Below are 23,166 nucleotides of genomic sequence, written 5' to 3' on the forward strand. Positions count from 1 at the left end.
GGTGTCTCTCAGAAACTATGTAAGCTAAAGGATAATGTATCAGTGTCCTTAAATTAATGCAGAAGAAACTGTCAACCTAGAATTCAAAACCTTATAGACATTTTCAGACAAGCAAGAGCTAAAACCAGTCACTGCCAGCAGACCTGCTCTCTAAGAAATGCTGAAGAAATTTCTTTAGGCAAAATAACATTGATACTAGATAGAAACCTAGAACAAACAAATCAAGAAAAGACTGGAAATTTGAAAAGACATAATTTAAAAAACTATTTAATTGACTCTTTAAAGCAAAAAATAGTAACTAAGAAATTACAGTTTATAACATGTATAAGTAAAAATATTAAGAAAATAAACAATGAGAGAGGAAAAAATGGTGGTATAACACTGAGATTCTGACATCATACAGGAAATGTGAAAACTTCATGATGCATATTGTAAACCCTAAAGTAACCACATATAAAAAATATAAAACAAAGAGCTGCAACTAATAAGCCAACAACAGAGATAAAATAGAATATTAAAAAAATAATCAAGTCTAAAGAAGGCAAAACAGGGATAAGAGCGAAGAACAGGAGGGACAAATAAAATACAAACAGCAAGGTAGTAGAGAAGCCTAATCACATCAAAATGTTTAATGCAAATGACCAAATTATCCCAAATAAAAGTTGAAAGCAGTAACAATCAGATGTTCTCTCCAAAAAAAAACAAAACGGGTATATTACATGTCAATGCAGGGGTCAATTCAGAGAAAACGCAACAATCCTAAACGTGTTTGCACCTAAAAACAGAGCTTCAAAATACATAAACAAAAGCTTACAGAACTGAAAAGACTTAGAATAGAACTGAATTTAGATACTTAAACTCTTCAGAACAAGGAGGTAAAAAAGATCAGTTAACAATATAGAAGACTGAAAGAACATTCACCAACTTTCCCAACTGACACAGACCTAAGAGACATTTACAGACTGCACAACCCAACAGTGTGCAGGATCCACTATTTTCTACACGTCACCTTCACTAATACAGACCACACTCTGAGCCATAAAACAAATCTCAACAGATTTCTAAAGACTCAAAATCATACATACTCTGAAAAATGAGGAATTAAACTAGAAACCAGTATCAGAAAGATATCTCTTAAAAAAAAAAAAACCTATGGAATTTATATTGACTGAGAGAAGAGATATATTACCTTAAATATGGTTCTGATACAATGGACTGAATATGCATCTGAAAGTAATTAAAAGTAGACCCCCATCATCCCCTCTTTTATACCATACATACAACTAAACCTTCCCAATGGACTAAAGATGAAAGTCGAATGAAAAATTAAATCTAAGTATAGATTATAAGTCTACTTTATCAGTGGATAAAGTTAAAACATGAGACAAAAACAGGAAACCAGAGAAACACAGAAAAAAAGATATTAAAATTTAAAATGTTATATACCAAAAGCTACTTCTTAAACAGACAAGACACAAAAGATGAGTTTTTGGAAAAGTATTACCTGCAATGCAGGTATCAGACAAAAGGTTAACCAGTGGAATATATAAATAACTCCCACAGAAGGACAATAACCAAACAGAAAAATGAACAAGGAATAAAGGGCAACTCTTAGAAGAATTCCAATTTACCTACAAACACCGGAAAAATTGTTCCAGATCACTAGAAACCAGGAAATCATAAATGAAGAAAAGTGTCAACTTTGGCCGTTGGAGTTTTAGGAAATGGGTATTTCCCTGCTTTGCTGGTAAAAAAAAAAAAAAAAAAACCTTTCCTCAAAGCAATGTGGCAACATTTTGAATCAATAATCCCACCCTGGTAATTAATACCAAAGGTCTGTAATACATTTACTACAACATTGGTTTTAATGGCAAAAACTGGAAACAAAGTATTGCCCATTAATAAATTATCAGTTAAACAGACTATACAACCATCGATTAGAATAAATGCCACAGTTTTGTTTTGCCTTTAACAGATTAGAGTTGCGTTGCAGCTAAGCGGGAGGATTTCCCTTAGGTAGTACTAAATGAAAAAAAAAGGTCTCCAAAAAGTCTTTTTTCTAAGTGTGACCAAAAAACCATGTGTGCATATGCGTTTGTAACACTTATGGATATGGAGATAAATATGAAGACACATAATAGTTCTGATGACAAGAGTTGCGGGGGAATATAATCCTACTGTTGGCTACAGGAAGAAGGGAAGCTAAGTAAAAAAGAAAGGAGTTCACTATAAAAATGAAATTTAGTGATCTCTTGGTTCTTTTGGTAGCATACTGTTTAGCCTCCACGTGTTTGTGTTTTTTACTGCTTTTTTCAGTGGAAGCAACCTAAATGTCCATCAACAGATGAATGGATAACGAAGACGTGGTATATTACTCAGTCATGAACAGGAACACAATTGGGCGATCTGTGGTGATGCAGATGGACCTAGCGTCTGTCATACACAGTCAAGTCAGAATAAGAAAAACAAGTATTGTGTATTAATGTATATATATGAAATCTAGAAAAATGGTACAGACGAACCTGTTTGCAAGACAGGAACAGAGACACAGACATAGACAGCAGAGGTGTGGACGCAGTGGGGGAAGGAGAGAGTGGGACAAATTGGAAGAACAGGATTGACATGTATACACCACCAGGTTTAAAGCAGATAGCTAGTGGGAAGCGACTGTGTAGCCCAAGGAGGCCAGCTAGTTTCCTGCGGTGACTCAGAAGGTGGAAAGGGGGTGGTGGGAAGGAGGCTCAAGAGGCAGGGGGATGTATGTATACATATGGCTGCTTCACTCTGTTATACAGCAGAAACTAACACAACACTGTAAAGTAATTATACTCCCATAATAAAATGAAAACAAAAAAATGGGATGAAACAAAATGAACACCAATGCCTTAAAAGATAAGGAGGGAGGGGCACGTTTAAAACAAAATAAATTTGTCCCTACTGAGTAGTTGGTACATAATAGTAATAAAAATTTTAGTCAACTGCAATGAATGAAATGTGACTGAATGCTGGATTTAAAAAAAAAAAAAACTGTAAATGACATTTTTGGACGATTGGAGAAGCTGAATATAGACTGGATATTAGGTGACACGGAGTTATTGTCCGTTTTCTGAGATGTAAGAATAGTATCACAATTTGATAAAAGAATGTCCTCATTCCTAGTAGAGCATGCTGATGGTATAACAGCAGAAAAAAATGAACAAGTGGACATTTACCATATTTCATTCTATCCACAGATTATAAGATGTACCATTATTGTGTAATAACTAAGACAAAAATGCTGTTAATAAAAATACTACATGCTTTCAAAATAAACAAAATAAAATGAAGTTTAAAGTCTCCACACTCGTACCTACTTTTAACAAAGAGATATATTTTTAAACACTGCTCAACAAGTGAGTTTCTACACAGCTTATTTCCTATAGAGCTGAAGTGGTAATCCTTCAAAAAACTAAGTCAAAAAGAAAGAATTCACATTTAAATACCACAAATATCTAGCTTTGAGTTGTAAACATTAAAGAATATCTTTAAATGTATATACACATTTTATGTATAATAAATGTGCAATGTACAGTTTTTTTAAAAAAGAAAAAACTTAGAAAATCACTTTTAAATGGAGAAAAAGGTTTTCTCCTAAGATTAAAAGTACTCAAGAGAGTAAAACATAAATCTAAGATTCTCCAGGGTATTACTTTTAGGCACATAAAAGATCTACATGAAGAAAATAAACTGAAGCAGGATACGGTAGTATGGCCCTTCCTTTGGACTCAATGGTGCTATCTATGTTCCCCAATCCAGCTATATATTAAGACCAAGCCCATTTGTTATTTATCTAAGTATTCTCAGCACCTAGTATCACCCCTGATATGAACCACCTCCCTAACTTTCTTCAGAATGTGGATGCATTCCTAGTCTCGTCTAAGATTAACTGGGCTGATCTATCCAAGTTGTTATATATGGAGTTTGATATACTCCTTAAAAATGCTTCAGAAGGAGATAAAAATTCAACCAATAATACTCAGTGAATAAACCATCTAAGCTAAACATTAGCAGCAGCACCTCTGTATACAATGTAGACTACCCAAATGTCTGCTTGTTAAGACTAAAAGCAAGTAGGAAGACAGCAATGGATTGAAATGGAAACAAATTATCTTACTGGTATTGGAAATCAAGGTTCTAGTTTTTACTTGGCTGTCTTCAAGCTATTTTACCTTCACAATCTTATTTTACAGCATTGTAAGGATGAAACTAAAACTGCTTTATGAACCCCCAAAGCACTAAGCAAAGTTTTTGCTGGCCCCTACTTCTCAGGTATTCTACTAAACTGTCTTAATTACAAAGCTACTTTTACATATAACACAACTGCTTCTGCCTAGAGCCTTGGTATAGTCCCAATATACTCAATAGACAGCTCAGTGTACAATAAAAATTCCATCAATGCTCTTTATAGACTCATTAAGAGTTCATTTGTTTCTTATTATATGATCTCTCAAAATGAAGTATTTCATGTGTTTGCTTAAGTGTCCTGTATTTATACCTACAGCAGAAAAGCTACTGCACGTTCCACAGAATAGCCCTCTTCAGATATTCAACCACTCTAACATGGAGTTCCTTTCTAAATATCCCTTCAACTGACTCTGACCTTCTGTAAAATTGATCAGTGTTCAGGTTTTCCCTTTCATTGATCTTAGGTAGAAAAAAAGATTTGTTCTTATATGTTAAGGCTTTTGGTCAAGGCTAAAATTCCCATCAGTTATAAATAAAATATATATCAAACCTCTTCAGCAATAGGAAAAAAAATTTCATTAGACAGCTTCATATAAACTGTATTTTTTTAACTTTATTAATCAACCATCATTATTATCATTTTTATTATCCAAATAAACCTTCTCTAAATTCATTGTAACATGGGTGGGGAGGGAGGTAGAAGGGGGGTTCAGGATGGGGGGGACACATGTACACCCGTGGCCGATTCATGTCGATGTATGACAAAAACCACCACGATATTAGTCACCGATTAAAATAAACTTTTTTTTAATTTCAAGAAATAATAATAATAAATAATGAATAAAAAATTCATTGTTAACACTGTGTGCATACTAGCCAAGCATATCCCAGGATCTATTTTTTGGAAAAGAAAATTTTCTGATGATACAGCAAATAGAGGTTCACCAAAACACCAAAAGCCATCAGCTCTAAAAGATAACAGAAAAGGAGGTGTGAAATCACCATAGATGCCTAAACAGCTGTTTTTAATTTGCTCTCCTCTGGCAGGTTTGCTTTTTCTTTTCTATAAAGTTAAACATTTTCCATGAAGGACTTTTGCCACATACCCACTGAAAACTTGAAACCTTTGATTTCCCAAATAGGAGCAATTTTTCTCCCCTACATTGTATTGAAACATCTTAGAGCACTTGATCCATGTATCACAAATTACTCTGAATTATAATTATCTGCATGTCTTACCTCCCTTACTTGATTTTCAAGCAATTGATGATGTCCTACCCACTTTCATACATAGTTCCAGACACATGGTAGAAGCTAAATAAGCATAAGCCAAATGAGTAAGGCATTTTTAACATGAATAATACATTTTTATTACTTTTATTATGCCTCTGACTTTAATAGCTTTCAGTTCAGTCACTCAGTCGTGTCCGACTCCTTGCGATCCCATGAACCGCAGCACACCAAGCCTCCCTGTCCATTACCAACTCCCGGAGTCCACCCAAACTCATGTCCATTGAGTCGGTGATGCCATCCAACCATCTCAACCTCTGTCGTCCCCTTCTCCTCCCGTCTTCAGCTTTTATCAAACACGAAATGCATACTGGCCAGAATTTCTTGGTCTACTATTAACATTATGGAACATTCTATAGAGTTGCCTTCTAAAATAATTTCTTTGGATTGTCTCTATTTATTTTAGTACATACATCAGCAAACACAGAATTAGCTTCTACACTGAAGTAAATATTCTAGTAAATGTATTCTAGTAACAGTATATCAACTTAGTCTACAAGTAAAATAAAACGGCCTCTAAAGACAACATCTATTTGTCTAAGACTCCCATTTTTGTGCTCTAATTCTCTACAGTAAGACTAACTGGAATAGCATATTTAATGCTGAAGGGAGATAGGGGTGACAAAGAAGATAGTTCAAAGGTTTTTCAGTCTTCAAATCTCTGCTTAAAGCTAACTGGCTATTGCCAATGAAGACATGACTCAGAAAATCAGTTTCCACATCTATAAAACAGAAACCATAATATCCTGCATACATACTCAATGACTATTTAATGAAGGAAGGAATCTCATGTTTCTAATATAAATGCACTCCTACAAACTTGTACAAAACTCAAATATGTATAAGTTAAGGATTTAGACTGACATTTTAAAGGACACCACTTCCCAAAGGAATAGTACAAAATCTGTAATTATACACAATCTTTTAAATAGTGTTATTAAAAACACATGCATAGCATTTTGTATGTTGTCTTTTTTTTTTTTTACAATTTATTAGCTTACCTCCATTAAACATTTTCAATAAAGATTCACCAATTTTCAGCACACCTAATGATTTCTTTGTCTCAACTGGGCTTCTCCTCATAAAGAGAAAAAAAAAATTCAGGAAAATATAGTGAATTGCGAAATGGTTAAGAGAAGTGAATATATTTATTAGAGATGAAAAGGCACAGATAAGAAATGACCATGATATCTGACACTTAGCTACTGAGACAGTCACAGTGACTGAACCCTTGGTTCGGTCTTCTTACAACCAGAAGCAGGAAATTTCATTTTCCCTTTTTTCTACACAGTTTGTTAATGAAAGGCAAAGAGCAGCAACATTCTCAAATAGTTTTTGAAATTATTATCACAAACAGCAAAATCATGGCTGGCAGGAGGGGGCAGACTACTACTTGGCAGACAGCCCCGTCTTACAAGAGCTAAAAGATGCCTCCATGAACTGATGTTCCTAAGTCAAAATCCATTGTACAAAAGGTACTTTAGGGGTCTCCACATACAGTATTTAAAGTGGCAATTACCTGAAAGTCAACTATACCTGCCTGGTTACTAAAAAGTACATATTAAGTAACCTCAGACTGGAAAAGCACAGTGCCTAATTTCTGTATTATAGCAGTTGCACAATACAGAGCAGTTATTTTGTCAACAGCTGCCTTTAAGAGAGGAATCAAAATACTGGAAGAGATTAAAGTTTTTTCTTCCAGTTTTATTGAGATATAATTGATATACAACACTGTAGAAGTTTAAAGTGTAACATATATCATAAAATGATTACCACAGTAAATTTAGTAAACATCCCACATTTCATATAAATACAAAACCATAAGAAAATTCTGTGATGTGGTAAGAACTCAGGATTTACTCTTAACAACTTTTGTATATAACATACATCAGTGTTGATTATATTTAATATGTCGCATGTTACCTCCCTAGAACTATTTATCTTATAACTGGAGGTTGGTACCTTTTGAGCAGACTAATATTTGGCGCTAAACATGCCAAAGAACTGATGGTTTCGAACTGCAGTGCTAGAAAAGCCTCCTGACACACTTGGACAGCAAGGAGATCAAACCAGTCAATCCTCAAAGAAATCAACACTGAGTATTCACTGGAAGGACTGATGCTCAAGACCCTATACTTTGGCAACCTGATGAGAAGAGCCAACTCATTGGGGGAAAAAAAAGATCCTGATGCAGGGAAAGACTGAGGGCAGGAGGAGAAGGGGAGACAGAGGATGAAATGGTTGGATAGCATCACTGACTCACTGGACCAGAGTCTGAGTAAACTCCAGGAGATAGTGAAGGACAGGGAAGCCTGGCATGCTGTAGTCTACAGGGTTGCAAAGAGTCAGACATGACTTAGTGACTGAACTACAACAAAATATGTACAAGGTTCTACATATTGGAGGCTTTGCAGGCATTACCACAATTTTGACCCTCAAAAACATTCTGCAATGTTGAGATTACATGTTCTTGTTTTTGTTTCTCTTTATCAATGAGTGAACTAAGACTTGGAGAACCAACCTGCCCAGCTAGATGGCTAAACACTGGGTTGCTTAAGGTTTTAAACCCAGCATTAGTTAACTTCACTACAAGGAGGAAATAAGTTCAGGAAAATGCAGTGAACTGTGGAATGGCTAACAGTGGTGAATATATTTACCAGAAATGAAAAGGTATAGATAGGAAATGACCATGATATTTGGCACTTAGTTACTAAAAGGACAGTCATATGAACAGTTCTCAATTAGTTCCTTTAGTAAGTACTTTAGCACTGTTTGATCAGTCACTATGTTAGAAGCCAGGAAAGGAACTATGAAGAAGATTCATCTCCTGCTCTCAAGGGGCTTATTACTGGGAAGGGACAAGACAAATCAACAAGCAATTACATCAGAGGGAATATCATATGCTATGGAGCCAGAGATTACAGCCTAGAACCCAGTGTATTCTACAAGCAAGGGATGATAAATGAGAGTTCCACAGAAAGTGATGTTTACAATGATAGTTGTAACATGAACAGGAGGTAGGCAAGGTGTATGTGTGACACGGAAAGAGTTATATTGATGAGCTACTTTTGAGTCTAAGAGCAAAGGGTGTGAAAAAAACTTGTTAATTAGAGAAAATGTAGCAGGTTTAAAACTATGTAAATTATTATTGCTTTTAATTTTCTCCAACATGTGTGTTTAAAAAAAAATACACATGACAGAAAAATGTGCGCATATAAAAAAAATGTGTGGCAGTATATTTTCAAATACCCATTTAAGATCCCCATCACTACCTTTCTTTATTGTGTACATGCTGTATTGCAACAATGTATGAGTCTAACCAAGAGACTCAATCATAAATCAGACATAGCTTAATCAACAGAATCCTGGCTTAAGTGGGGATCTGCAGTTCAATAGATGGTTCTAAATTATAGTACAACAGCACAAATTTAATGATTCCATAAAAAAAAAAAAAAAAAACTAAGGGCATTTCTAATGACCAGTTGATAGAGGTTTCAGTTCACTCACTGAAGAAGTAGCCCGGAGGTTTATAATCTCTAAATAATCCTTGTTGATCTTTATTTTCTACTTTTTAGAAATGATCACAGAAACTATTTTCATGTATCCTCCTTTGAAAAAGCTCAGATGCTTCACCTGCATTATATAAATATTAACAGTCAGTAACTTATATCAGCTACATAGCAACTTTTTAAGAGTGACTTTCTCAAGGTCATAGAGCAAATCTCTGGTGAGACAGGAATGGAATTCATGACCTTTGACTGCCAGAAGTTTTCTACCCACACTCGGAAATTCCTTCTCCATAAGTGTAATTTATATGCTCACTTTGAGGGACTGGAAAGTTCGTCCCTTTCAGGGCAAGGGATGGGGGCTGGGGAGGGAGAGATGTTTCTGTCAAGTCACTTGTCACACAGTTCCTGAGGCTTATAAAGTGATTTTTACCTACCCTATTTCGTCTTACCCTCACCACACCCTGTAACTTGCATGCTGTTTTTCCCATTTTACAGGCTCGAAAGAGTTAAAAAATTTAATCAAGGTCATCCAGAGTTAGTAACTGAGAGCACCACTCAAGCTGCAGTATCTCTGCCACTTAAATCAGTCCTGATTCCAGGATGTATAATCTGAGCAGACACCCAATTCTGAAATGAATGAACGTTTCCTTTACAGTTATTTATCTGATGTTTTATAATCATTTACCTTCCTTGTCATTTAGGTCAGTTGCTTTGTTTTCTTTGAGGCAGAGTTGTTTTCATGTTTTGTTATAAGTTGGCTTGTTAAACTTAAGCGAGAGTAGTATCCCCCAACATAGAATTTGAAAAAAAAAAAAAAAAACTTTGCCTGTTTTTCTTTTTTTTATATATACAAGTGGGAAGGGGGCTTTTTACCATAATTCGTGGTCATAATATATACAGTTAATGTATGGGGTATATACCAATATAACTAGAGAATATAAAAACTCACATTCATAAATATAAATACTATGTATATACATATATACATATGCATGTACCTAAAATAGACTATAGTTATATATAGTACATACATACACATCATACTGGCAATTATTGTGAAAAGCCATATATATACTGTTAAGCATGGTGAATGGAGCACATCAAATACAATTCCTGGATGTGAAGGGCAGCAAAGTAATAGTGGCAGCTTCTATGGCCTCTGATGGGGGTGGGAAAAGTCTCTCAAAGCTCTATAATTTTTTCATCTTCTACACAGCAATAAAGCAGCAAGGGCTTTCTACTGCTCCATCTGTACCTAAACAGCAATGCTGTTTGGACCAGCCCCAAAACTGCTTTTAATAAATATTCAAAAATATACACCATCAAATGAGCCACAGAAAAAAAGTACAACTCTGAGTTAAAAAGAAAAAAAAAAAAAAAAAGACAGGAAGAAAGACCATCTCTGAGAATTCTGAGTATCCTGTAATCTACTGACAGACCAAAACAAATTTTTATGGGGCAACAGGACTACTCAAGTAGCCACTTTTATGACAATAAACACCCTAAACCGAAAAATCCTTTTGTAACATAATTACTGAGAATATATAGAGAAAGTAACCATTTAATCCACAGCATGTGTTCCCTACCGCAAAAACTCAAAAGCTGACATCAGATGGGGTGTGGCCAGTCTAGGCCCTGACAATGAATTCTGGCCCGCTGAAGTCAGACAGTTCTCTGGAAGGGCTTGGGACCTAGAAACCAAGCAGGTCTCACAGAGCCTAAGGCTACTGCCCTTCTGGGCACAGGGGAAGGCCCATCTGTTTACTTGCGTTTTGATTTTGAGAGCCCTGGTTGTGGTAGATGAGTTAAGGCTGTGGTTATAGGGTGCTGCCAGTGATTTAATCTTAATATTTTTACCCTTACATTTTGTCCATACTTAAGATCGAAAGGCGCATGTAATTTGCTGGCTGAAAAAATAAACATAAATTTTAAAATGGAAAATAAATGAACACTGGGCAAAAATACAGATATTTCCACTATAGTACCCTATGGGATTTTCAAAATGTAAATCATAAAGGTAAGCCAGAGCAACCTATTTTAGGAATTATTTACAAAAATGAAAGCTGTGTTCTTAAAAAAAAAAAAAAGATAATCATGGTGTCAATTCTGAACAAAACTCTTCTGGAATATTTAGCTCGTGTTCATTAATCAACATGGAAGCACAAGTAAGAAAATTTACTTATTCAAAGAAAGAATAACTTTTCAAATAAGTTTGTGCCATTTCTAGTGGATTACAAACTATTTTGCATTAATACACAATTAAATCATCTACCGCTAGATTTATGAAATTGACACTAACTGTTACTCTCACAATATAAAGAAACCATCTGACACCCCCAAACTTAATGTAATTAACCTCATGTTAATTTGCATAAACATGAAATTCCACACGCTCCATGTTGTACCACCATGAAAATGTCCAAGACGTTTACACGCTCATCTAGCTAGCAGTATCACTTCACTGTTCAAGATACTCAACACTCCAGATTAACCAACACGGGCCTGAGTTCAAAATGCTCCCATACAGGCCTAGAGGCCTAACCCCTTATGTCATCTTAGAAAACACACCTGCATTTAGACTATATTATTTCATTATGTCGATAGCAGCCTGCTTCAGGACATGACGTCTAAGACCCACTCTGAGTCTGCCGAAGAGCATGTTTACCTTTCCCAGGAGGCTGGGAAGTAATTCCCCAGGAACATATATATTTTTTTAATGACCAGAACACTAACACCATTACATGCCTGATGGGTGCTCTTTGGAAAGACTGTCAAGCATCCTGATTTGTTTTTCCCTCGGCCTGGGGAAAGAGCGCTTCAGTGTTTGCAGTCCCTCCCTTTCTGTACACACATAGGCTGCAGCTGTAGTAAACAAGCGCCAGCCAAGAGTTGCTAAGGTCAAGGTCTCAAATGCTATACCAGGACCAATTTTCTCCCAAAGGACATTCAGCTGTGGCAAAGGAATTTTCAGGAGAAAAATATATATATATTAAAGGGCCCATTAGTGCAACCATTTTCATTCAGTAAATAGTCATTCAAAGCATTCCAAAATAAAGTTTTAACTGACAGAAGTTTCTTTTAAATATGCACTACTAACTGAAACATTAGTAGTGAAACTACTGAATAACTGAAATATTTCAAAAATACACAGAAACCCCTCAAGGATGTTTATCTCCCACAGCGATAATAGTTTTAGGGCATAAATTATTACAATGTTCTGTGAAACCATCCCAACTTTTACCAGCTTTAGTGTATTTCATAGTAATTATGAATTAGAAGATAAAATAAAAAACCCCTTTCCTTATTACATTACAGATTCCTGTCAATTCTGGTATGCTCAAAACCCTCTCCCAACTCAAAGGAGTTTAACCTAATCCAATCGACCAGGCTGCAGCCATAAAGATACAACTTATGCAACCGAATGTTTGTCCTTCAACATCTCATTTCTAAGCTGCTAAAGTTAAACATTTTGTAGCCGAAAAGTATATCCCTTTATCATAACCCATTTCTATGTGGTTTTTAAAAAAATGTAAACAAATATGAATGAGGTTTACAAATAGCACTCCCAGCCTATTTTATTTTTTAGGTGAGGGGTCACTGTTTTTGCTGAATGCCAATTTCAAAAAGCCTTTCTTAGAAGAAGGAATACACCCAGCCTTCGAAGCGACCACTCCTATTCCCCCATCACAAGCCGCTGCCCGTTAAAAACCACCAAATTCATTTCAAGGCACTTACTTAGCTGAACAACTCTATCCTCCAGTAGGAAGAGGGCATGGAGGCGTCTAGGTGGATTTGCAGAATGACGTCCGTTGATTGGCAGATGTCTACCGAAGCCACTAGACGCACATGCACCAAATGTAAATAGAGCTGCTCCTCTCCCTGGTGTTTCAGGGAAACTGAGAGAATATTAAAGCTGATTTAAAACAAAACATCCGAGGGCTCGGCTGAGGATTCTATTAGCCAGTGGAATTGCCTAAAACAATCCATACAGCGCGACACTTAAACCATCCGTACAGTTAAATTAGAGAGCTGACAATATTAACCACGCGAACTGTTTATCCAGATTACACATTCCGTTGTACTAATACTCTCTAACTCAACACAGTCAGCTTTTACCAGCTGAATTAAGGCTATTACTATTAAAGTATGCAAAACTCGAAGCGCAGGGTGAAGGGGGTTGGGAAGCTGCAGGGCATGTAACAAAGGAATTGGTACTTTTTCCAAGCTTTTGCCCCAAATGCACTTCGAAACTGAACTGTTGAGTGCACCCCACCCTTTTCCCCAAAGATAAAAGTTTTCAAAGTTCTAACAGGCAGTTCTCTGCCCAAGAAAAGCAGGACTGACTCTTCCCGTAGGGAAGCATCTAACGCGAACACCAACTAATGTCGCGGAGGTCAAGTCCGAGTCCTCCTCTAAAGGCAAGAAGTGGCTCCCAGGCCGGCTCCGCGGGCTTCCCGCCCGGGTGGCCCTGCAAAGTTGCCCCTTGTCAACTCCGGCCAGGTCCCCCGTAATTGAAAATAACAGCCTCGGGTCAGCCCCCCGGCTACTTCCACAGACCAGGCACTGTAGCAAGTGACAGTTACACATCATTACGACCAGAGACAATAATGAATGTGGCACCGGGACCACTATTCATGCCAGCAGTGTCATCTCCGCTTTAACCCCTTCCCCTCCGCTCTCTCCAGTGCACACCCACAGCCCACACGGCCCGGTGGGGCAGCTCGTCACCCAACTCGCTCTATTCCTGGGGGCAAACTACTTCCACAAGCTCCCCCCCCCCCAACCCCCAATTCAGCCCTGGTGTTTTATTTCCCATCCTTGGCAACTGTCAGGCAAACACTGCAAACAACAATTCCACTAGGGATAGAAAAATATTGCTTAATTCAAGCTACTTGATAAGTTCTTTTTAAAAAAAATGGGGTGGGGGGGAGAAATCTCCTTTCTTCTCCACGAATCCAACCGACGCTACTTGCTTTGCAAAAGCGTCGCCCTCCCTCTCGCCCCCCCGCCGCCCCGCTTCCCAACACTTTCCCCCTTTAAGAACACAGACCAACCAAAATGATTTAACTTGAGCAGATGACAGAAGAAAAATAAAACACATTAAGAGACTACGGTCTGATCTGGGATGGCACCAGGAAAAAAAAAAAAAAAAGAGGAGGGGGTTGTTTATTTTGATAAGAAACAGAATCGGCACAGACCTGAACAGAAGCTGCAGAGCAGGAGAAATTGTTTTCTTTCCCTCACCCAGAGTCCCCCTCTCTCTCTCTCCCTTTCTCTCGCTCTCACACGCGCGCGCGCACACACTCACGCTCACACACACACACACACACACACGGCGTCACCCGCGCACACTCACACGCACACTCGCACACGCACGGGCAGAGCCTCTCAGCGGCTCTCTGCAGTTCTCAGGAAATGAATGGGGGGCAACCCAGGGAACTGTTGTACTTGCAAATGACTTACCCGGATCACATGATGCGCTAAATGTAGGGTGGGCCGGTGGGTGGAGGCTGCCGAGACGCGAGCCCGGGTCTAGCGTGGGGAGCCTCGCCAGGCCCGCATCGAATTACCCCGGGGCCCAGCCGAGGGGGTTGCAAGACGCCGCTTCTCCTCCCTTGCAGCCCGCAGCTCAGGAAACCGGAGAGGCGCGGGGGGATGGGGTGGGGAAGGGTGGGGTAGGGTGGGGTGAGTTGGGGGGGCGGGTGGTGAAAACACCAAACCCCCAAACAAAAGAGCTCCGGGTCCTCCTCCCCAGAAACAAAGCCCCGCCGCTGCGGGCGAGCCCCGGGGTGGGGCCGAGGGCGGGGGCGGCGGCGGGGAGGGGCTCGCTCAGCAGGCGCTAAGTCGCTTTATTGCCATAAAATGGGGCCCCCGAGCCGCTCCGCCCGAGGATTAGGAGGCGGGCTCTGAGTGTGATGGTTGAAATCCCCTGTGGGAAACTAACCCCTCCCCGCTCGCAGAGGTAGAAGGCAACACCCACTGCCCGGCCCTCGCCTCGCCGCCCGGGCCGCCGGCTTGGGGGGTGGGTCCGCGGAGCCTCCACCCCGCCCCACCCCGCCCCACCCCTGCCCCCGCCCCCCGGCCTCGGCCGCGCTTCGCGATCACCTGCACCACCTTGCTGCGGCACCCAAAATAACCCACACATGGCCAACACTGCCTTGGGAGCCGCGGGGCGCGAGGGGCCCGCGGGAGGAGCCCCCGATTTCAACTCCTCGGGAGCGGACTCGCGCGGAGCCGCCAGAAAGTCCCCTCTTTTGTGCCAGAGCGCGCTAGGCTGCCTTAGGAAGGGAATTTGGAGACAAATAAAGCGCGGAGCCCGCTCGGCCCACCCCTCCTCCGCCCCCGCCGCTCCCCTCCCGCCCGGGTGGAAACGTGCGGGGAGGGGGCCGGGCGCCCGAGCCGTCCCCGCGGCTCACCCACCAGCTAACTTGGAAAGGTGTGGGCGGAGCCGGCTCCAGCGGCCGGCGGCGGCTCGGGACCGCTCGCGGGGACCGCCCCCGTGGCTCCGGGCATCGCCCGCGCCGGGCAACAATGGGGTCCCGGCCGGGGCAGCCCGGGCGGGAGGTGCCCTGGGCGCGGGGGCGCACGCGGAGGTGGGGCGCGCGCAGGGCCGGGTGCGGAAGGCGGTGGGGAAATCATTGTTTGGGTTCTCGAGCGACGCAAGTTGCGGGCGAGGCGAGGGCGTCCTCCCGCGCAGCGCTTCACCTTGGCGGGATGAATGGGGGCGAGGCGGAGCCGCACGCCCGGTTCCGGAGCCCCGGGAGATGGGATGCCCGCCCTCGCTCGGAATTTGGGCAGGAAGCGGGAGCTGTAGATACCGGCCAAGGGGCTGCGGGAGAGCGGAGTCCGGCCCTCCCCTCCTCGCTCCCCAGAAGGGAGCCCCGAGAAGCGAGCAGCCCGGAGCTGAGTCCTTGACGCCCTTCCCGAGGGTCCCTCCCTCCTTCGCCGCTTCCGCGCCCCGGAGAGCGGATCGACGAGATTCTGGGGCGGGAGAGAGGGGAGGCGGGCAGCGCGGCCCGGCTCTCCCGCGGCGGCCCAGAGGGCGCGGGGTCAGCGCGGCTGCGAAGGGTCGGCGGGGGCAGGGCGGCGAGCGGACGGAAGCGGGCGCGCTGGGAGCGGAGCGGGCGCGGCGGCGATCGCGTGCGCCACTTTCTTGCAAAGCTGGGTAAGCGCGCTGGGGCGCCCGAGTGGCCGGACACCCCGGCACGGCGCCCCCGAGCCCGCCCTGCGTGGGAAACCACCTCGGCAGTGGGAAGGCCTCGAAGGGGAAGTTTATATTAAGGAGAGAAAGATTTGCAAATGTGGCACGAAGTAGGGGTGGGAAGAGAAACGAGACAGAGGCCGAGAAACAGGAAATGAGACCGAAAGGACGCATTCGAGCCAGGAAAAAGCCCAGTTCTACATTTCGTGTGGCGGTTTTCCAAACACTTCTAGAGGCCCTGTGTGCGTTATTCATGAAAACAAAGGCAGCGCACCGCCTGCTTGTGTTCCATGCCTCCTGCCTCCTCCTGTATGTGAGAATTAGGCAAGGCGGTCCAGCCCGGACGATGATTCTACAGTCCCCTTCTACTTCTCCAGTGGGCCTGCGTCTGAGACACATGAGAGCGGGGGGTCTGTCCTGGTTTTAGGATTTCCAAGAGCCAGTAAGTGAAAGTGGCTGAATAATTGTACCCCAGTCCTTGAGCGAAGCATCCTTAGACTAGGAAAGCATAGGGAGCAGGAAGGTGATGGAAGGCCACATTCTTAGACGTGGATGCGGCCAGGGAATCAGGAACCCCCCAAAGGAAAATGGAACCTGGGGGCTGACGGGCGCTCCTTGGGGCGGGGTCTCTTCCGGGGAAAGCAGGCCAGGACCCCACCCCCGAGCTTGATCCTGGACTCTGGGTAAACAGCCCTTTACATTCCTCTGCATCTGGATAAAAACGTGGTCAAAAGACAAGTTTGAAAACCGATAGTACATCAACAGACACACAGTAATTAATCGGAAAACTTGGCTCTACTAGAAATAGTGCAAAGTTTTCCTCTAGGTGGGGCAGGGAGAGAAGGAGGTGAGTTTAAGAGTGGAAGGATGCTATAAGGAATTATGTCATCGTGACACTCCTACTAGCAGTTCTTGCTCTGAGAGCGCTGCTGCTAACTGCTACTGCTAAGTCGCTTCAGTCGCTGCACTGACCATAAATATATTCTCGAGCAAGTGCTTCTGCACTTGGAAACACATTCCATAACTGCATTTCCTACCTATGGCTCCAGCTGTGGACATGCTAATAGAATGATGGAAGATAGAAAATAACATAGAAGAATCCACACCAGAGGGATAAGAAAAATACAGATAGGTCAAGGTTAATATTTAGAATCTATGTAGTGTGGTTAAAAGAGGGAAGTATACCAAGTATTAGGGGGAAGAAAACTAGCAGATTTTGTTAAATTGAAGTAAGAAAGAATACAAATGTTAAATTAAGGCAACTCCCCAGATATAAAAAGGAAACAGTTTAAGAGGGAGAATCACTTCATTGTGTGAGCTGGGAGTGGAAGAATGAAAACAATGAGAGAATAAAGAAGCAGGATATTTTGGGAGTTAGGGTGCTGGAGACAATTATATGTGAGTGTGTCTGTGTATAGGCGTACATTTCCAATTCATTTCATGTCGTTCCACCTCTGTGCAGAACTTGGGTTTAAACAAAGTGAAAGTGTTAGTCGCTAAGTCATGTCCGACTCTTCAACTCCCCAGACTGTAGCCCACCAGGCTCCTTTGCCCATGGAATTATTCAGGCAAGAATACAGGAGTGGGTTGCCATTCCCTTCTCCAAGGGATCTTCCAAACCCAGGGATTTAAACCAGGTCTCCTGCATTGCAGGCGGATTCTTTACTATCTGAGCTACCAGGGAAGCCAAACTAAGGTGTAAATAACAGGGGGAAGGTAAGAAACAGGTCCACATACCCTGGCAAAAATGTGTGCACATCTTTGTCTTTAGTCCCTTCTTTATTTCCATGTGTATTCGGGGATGTGAAAAGTCAGAAAATGTAAAGATGAAAAAATTATTTTGTCAAGAATGTATAATTCTGTCTGCATAAAATAATGTGTTGAAATTACAGAATCATGAAATTTCAGTGTTGAAAGTATATGTAAAATGCCAATTCTTTATGATACTTAATTCTGTTTAGTTCTGTTTAAAACCCAGATGAGTTGGATCAAACATGTTTCCTTAACTTTTTATACTATATTTATTTAGTCTTTAATATTGCAAATACCAGAATGATTTAAAGAGGATGAAAGGGAACTTTCGTGGTAACCCAGTGGTTAAGACTCCACCTTGCCATGCAGGAGACAAGGGTTCGATCCCTGGCCAAGGAACTAAAATCCCACAAGCCCTGGAACAACCGGGCAGGCACTGAGCCCAGGCACTCCAGAGAGTGCGTGCACCACAACCAAGATCCTGCATGCTGAAACTAAGACCCATGCAACCAAATATTTTTAAAACTGTTTGAAAGAGGATGAAGGTTGGAATTCTGATATTTTTATGCACATACCCTATACAAATATTGGATTTCTTTTCCCTAACATATTGGTCAGGAAAAGAACAAGAACAAAAACAACCATAACAAAAAACCATTCACATGCATCCTCAAAGCAAATAATATACCTAATTCAATGTAAATACGTGGCTAAATTTACAACTAAAGATTTTAAATTGTTACTGTAAATGCTACATATGCAGAAACTTTTTGCCAGATCCTATACTTCCCCAGTTGTGCTACTCTTTGAAAGATTAGAATCAGTGATGGAAAATCTTTTATCATATTAAGAGTATCACCTGTCCCATAGCCTGACTTGTCTAAGGTGATGACTATACTCAATATCTGTGTACATGTAAAGTTCTTAAGCCATTGGCTCAGTGTTGTCAAAGACTGCGTGGGTGATTTAACACTAATATAATTTTAGGCGGGCTTTGTGGGGCATGAAGTCCATTTTCAGAAGTAAAAGTTGTGTTGAAAGATGAGAACTAACTTGAAGTAAAAATAAAAGTGATTCTCAGAGCTTTAAATAAGTGAAAGAATATAATCGGGATTTTTTCCTAAAGCCTGAAGTGAATATGTGCTATTGTGTTTTCAGTGCCTGGTTTCTGTTTTTCTTGTGTCAGTTTTGCCAATAATGTGCAGCAAAGGGGAATTTTCCTGTTTAAGTATGAGAAAGGGTTGTGAAAGCCTTACTACAAAAGCAAAAAGCTGGTAATATGGTAAACAACATGTTTCGATTTGAGTGAGAGGCTATTTAGAAATTAGAGGGGACATGACGTTCAAAACTTTGTTTTGTTGTACTCAATAGAGTTTTGGTCATTTTAGCTTTAAAATCTTCCTCACATCCTTACATGTGTCTCTTCTTTTCCACCGTTCCTTCAGAGTCACTTTCATTCACGTCGCCTGCTGCCCACATTCCCACATCTCCTCCCCCAACTCTGAATTTCTGGTCCATTTCTCCTCTTATACAGCAAAACCTTAATTATTGCATACCTATATTTAAAAATCCTAAAGTGGCAAAAATTAGTTTCAATTCGATACAGTGATATTCAAAAGCCCCACTTAGCTTTTTATCTCATACTTCCATTCCAGCCCATGTGGACATCTTATAATGCCCCATCCATCCTGGATGCTTTTACTCTCATTGAAGGTGAAGGTGTTAGTGGCTCAGTCCTATCTGACTCTTTTGCAACCCCGTGGACTGTAGCCTGCCAGGCTCCTCTGCCCATGGGATTCTCTAGGCAAGAATACTGGAGTGGGTAGCCCTTTCCTTCTCTAGGGGATATTCCAGACCCAGTGATCAAATCCAGGTCTCGTGCACTGCAGACAGATGCTTTACTGGCTGAGCCACTCGGAAAGCCCTTTACTCAATAGCCCCCTCTTTTTCCTCCTGTGGAATACTCCCAAAATGATGCCTTGACGCCCCATACACATATGTGCATCTCCATCACCAAAAAAATCATCTCTCCCTTCTTTCAGCTTCTTAAAAAAAAAAAAAAAGATTTATTTATATATTTTTGGCTGCGCTGGGTCTTCATTGCTGCACTCAGACTTTTTCTAGTTGAGGTGAATGGGCTTAGTTTCTCCCAGGCATGTGGGATCTTGCCAGACCAAGGATCAAACTTAAGAACCTTGCATTGTAAGGCAGATTCTTAACCACTGGACCACAAGGGAAGCCCCTGAGCTGTTTTCTTTTTCTTTTTCTTTTTTTTTTTTTGGTATAATGGAAAGACTGCCTCAGCCACTGACCAGATGGTTTTTTATCCTTTTTCTGATTTTCAATTATTCTACCTATTTAAATTATATTTCCCTCACACTGAAGGATTAACATTTATTACTGGACCAGTTAACATGCTTACTTGGACCAATGTGAGGTATGCCTGAGCAGGCATCCAGCAAATGTCAATTCCCTCACTTATTCTTAAGGCACTTACATCTTTCTGCTTTCATTAAATTTTGTTGGCTGCTCTATCACAGATAACCCTTTGAGGACAAGAGCTACATCTAAACCATTTATTTAGCCTTCCTTTCACACTAGTTTGCACTTAGTAGGTAATTAATGGGGCTTCTCAGCTGATTCTAGTGGTAAAGAACCAGCTTACTAATTCAGGAGATGCAAAAGATATGGATTCGATCCCTGGACTGGGAAAATCTCCTGGAGGAGGAAATTGTAACCCACTCCAGTATTCTTGCCTGGACAATCCCATGGAAAGAAGAGCCTGGTGGACTATGGTCCATAGGGTCGCAAGGAGTCAAACACACTGAAACGACCTAGCATGCACACATGCACAGGTAATTAATGAGTGCTAGTTGAATCTATTAAACAATTACTAAAATTAGAATGATATCACTAAAATACAACATAGCAGAAAACCTGAGTTTCCATTTGTGTGCATATATTAAAAATAAATTCTGGCACATGTTGATAAATACCTTTTGATCATTAATTCTAGCAACTTTCTTCTAAAAGTTTGTACATAAAGACATATATTAGCTTTGAAGAATTTTAACCTAATTTTCTTGTCCCTATCATATTTAATCATTTCAAAATTATCTAATCAATTCTAATTTTTGTTTTATTAGAATTATACTGTATTGAATGAAAACTTAATTTTTCAATACGAGAGAGGAAATTCACAGCAAATTTATTTTTAAAAATGGCACTTCACAAGTTTTTCGGTTGCAAACACTGGAGTTATAATTTTGTGGTAAACATAGTATACAATTTTAAATAAAGCAAGTTGATGATGGGGTTGATGGCAACTTCTGGGAGGGCTTGCACCAGGGGACACCTTCCAGGACTGCTGCTGCCAGGGCCCCCATCCCGGCGGCAAGCCACTACCAATCCCTTCCTCCGTGGGAGATCCTCTAACACTAGCAGGGGACACAATACGATCCCTGGTCTGGGAAGATCCCACATGCCGCAGAACAACTAAGCCCCCGCCCCACAACTACTGAGCCCATACACTGCACTTCAGCCTGTGCACTCTACATCCTGTGAACCACAACAGAAGAAGCCACGGCAATGGGAAGCCCATGCACCACAATTAGAGAGTCGTCCTGATTCACTGCAACTAGAGAAAGCACACTTGCAGAAGCGACAACCCAGCACAGCCAAAAGAGTAACAGTAAATAAAAGAAAAATAAATATGTAACAAATTAAGGCTTATCAGGTTTGAACTATAGCTATCCTTGGCTGTTAAAATTTTACAAATGAAAATTGCACCCGCATGAATCAATTTACTTCAGCTAATGTGTAGATGGTTTACAGAATACCGCTTTAATGTCATGCTGAATGCAAAGGACTAGCCTCAGTATTATAAGCATATGAAGATGGGCGTAGATAAAACTAATGAATAACAATAACAATGTACAATGAAAATACTCTGGATGAAGTTGTATCTGTTTGGAAATACTGGAGAGAAGGTTGCACTTAAAAAAGATGAGTAGGATATTTTTATTTCTTAACAACATGAAGTGTGTCATGTATATGAAATAGTATATATCATGCACATGTGGCCTCTCTGTCACTTAAGAAATAGATCCTTTCCAGTACTTTCTAAGCCACCCACTGCGGTCATCCCAGTTGCATCCCTCTCTTGTCCCTCCAGGGGTACCTGCATGCATGCTATGTTGCTTCAGTCATGTCCAACTATTTGCAACCCTGTGGACTGTAGCCCACCAGGCTCCTTTGTGGGATTCTCTGGGCAAGAATACTGGAATGGGTGGCCATGCCCTCCTCTTGGGAATCTTCTCAACCCAGGGATAGAAGCCATCCGAGTCTCTTATGTCTCCTGCATTGACAGGTGGGTTCTTTACCACTAGTCTCACCTGGGAAGCCCCCCTACATGGGTAACTGCTTTCTACCTTGGGGTTTATCACTTCATTGCAATTTTTATTATTAATAATTTTTATCTTGACATAAAGTCTCCATATCATTATTGTTCCTAATAATGAATTGCTGTTATCTATTTAAATTACTGACCCCACCACATTTAAGTTTTTCCAAATGTTTGCAATTGTACTTAAACATCTTTTTTTTAAAAGTATCTTTTAGATAGTTTCCACCAGTTTCAATAGTGTAACTGAAATGAAGATTATGAATTTGTTTTTATTATTTTAGAAACACATTGCCAGATTATTTTCATAATATTTTACCAGGTTAACATGACACCATCATTCATGAGAGTGATATTTTCCCAGTGCTCTTGCTCAGGCTGGGTAGTGTTTTGAAATTTCGAAAAAAAAAAAAACAAGATAGTAAACAAGAATGGTTTGAAATTTAATCATTTGATTAGTAACAATTGAACTCTAATCTAGAACTATAAATGCGACATTGGTGGGCAGGATGTTTGGGCTGTCAAACTGCTATTGCTACAGCCTGGCTAAGAGGATGCGAATCTGTCTACAATAGGAAATGGGTGTTGGAACAGCTGTGAAAGATATTACACATCCAAACTCTGAAATTCAACATCTTGTTAAGTATTTAGGGGAAAGGATAGAAGGGAAGGAAAATAGGAAATCTTGCCTCAATTTTCAGTCCTGGTAATAAGAGGGGGAAAGGGGGTCTTGAAAAGATGGAATTTATCCTTGTTTTTACTTTCCATAAAGGTGTAAGACATCTAAA

General features: G+C 40.9%; 1 protein-coding gene across 6 annotated transcripts in view; it reads right to left on the reverse strand.

The window, feature by feature from the left end:
- The window catches only part of KLF12 (KLF transcription factor 12), a 515,262-nt gene extending 500,219 nt beyond the window's left edge, over positions 1 to 15,043 (reverse strand). For 2 of the 6 annotated variants that reach the window (XM_069602330.1, XM_069602332.1), the window contains exon 1: positions 14,487 to 15,043. The gene's annotated coding sequence lies outside the window, so the exon portion shown is untranslated. The other 4 variants (XM_069602333.1, XM_069602331.1, XM_069602337.1 and 1 more) reach the window with 4 other exon arrangements.
- Positions 15,044 to 23,166: the final 8,123 nt, after the last annotated feature.

This window comes from Ovis canadensis, chromosome 10 (assembly GCF_042477335.2).
Source record: "Ovis canadensis isolate MfBH-ARS-UI-01 breed Bighorn chromosome 10, ARS-UI_OviCan_v2, whole genome shotgun sequence".
NCBI lineage: Eukaryota > Metazoa > Chordata > Mammalia > Artiodactyla > Bovidae > Ovis > Ovis canadensis.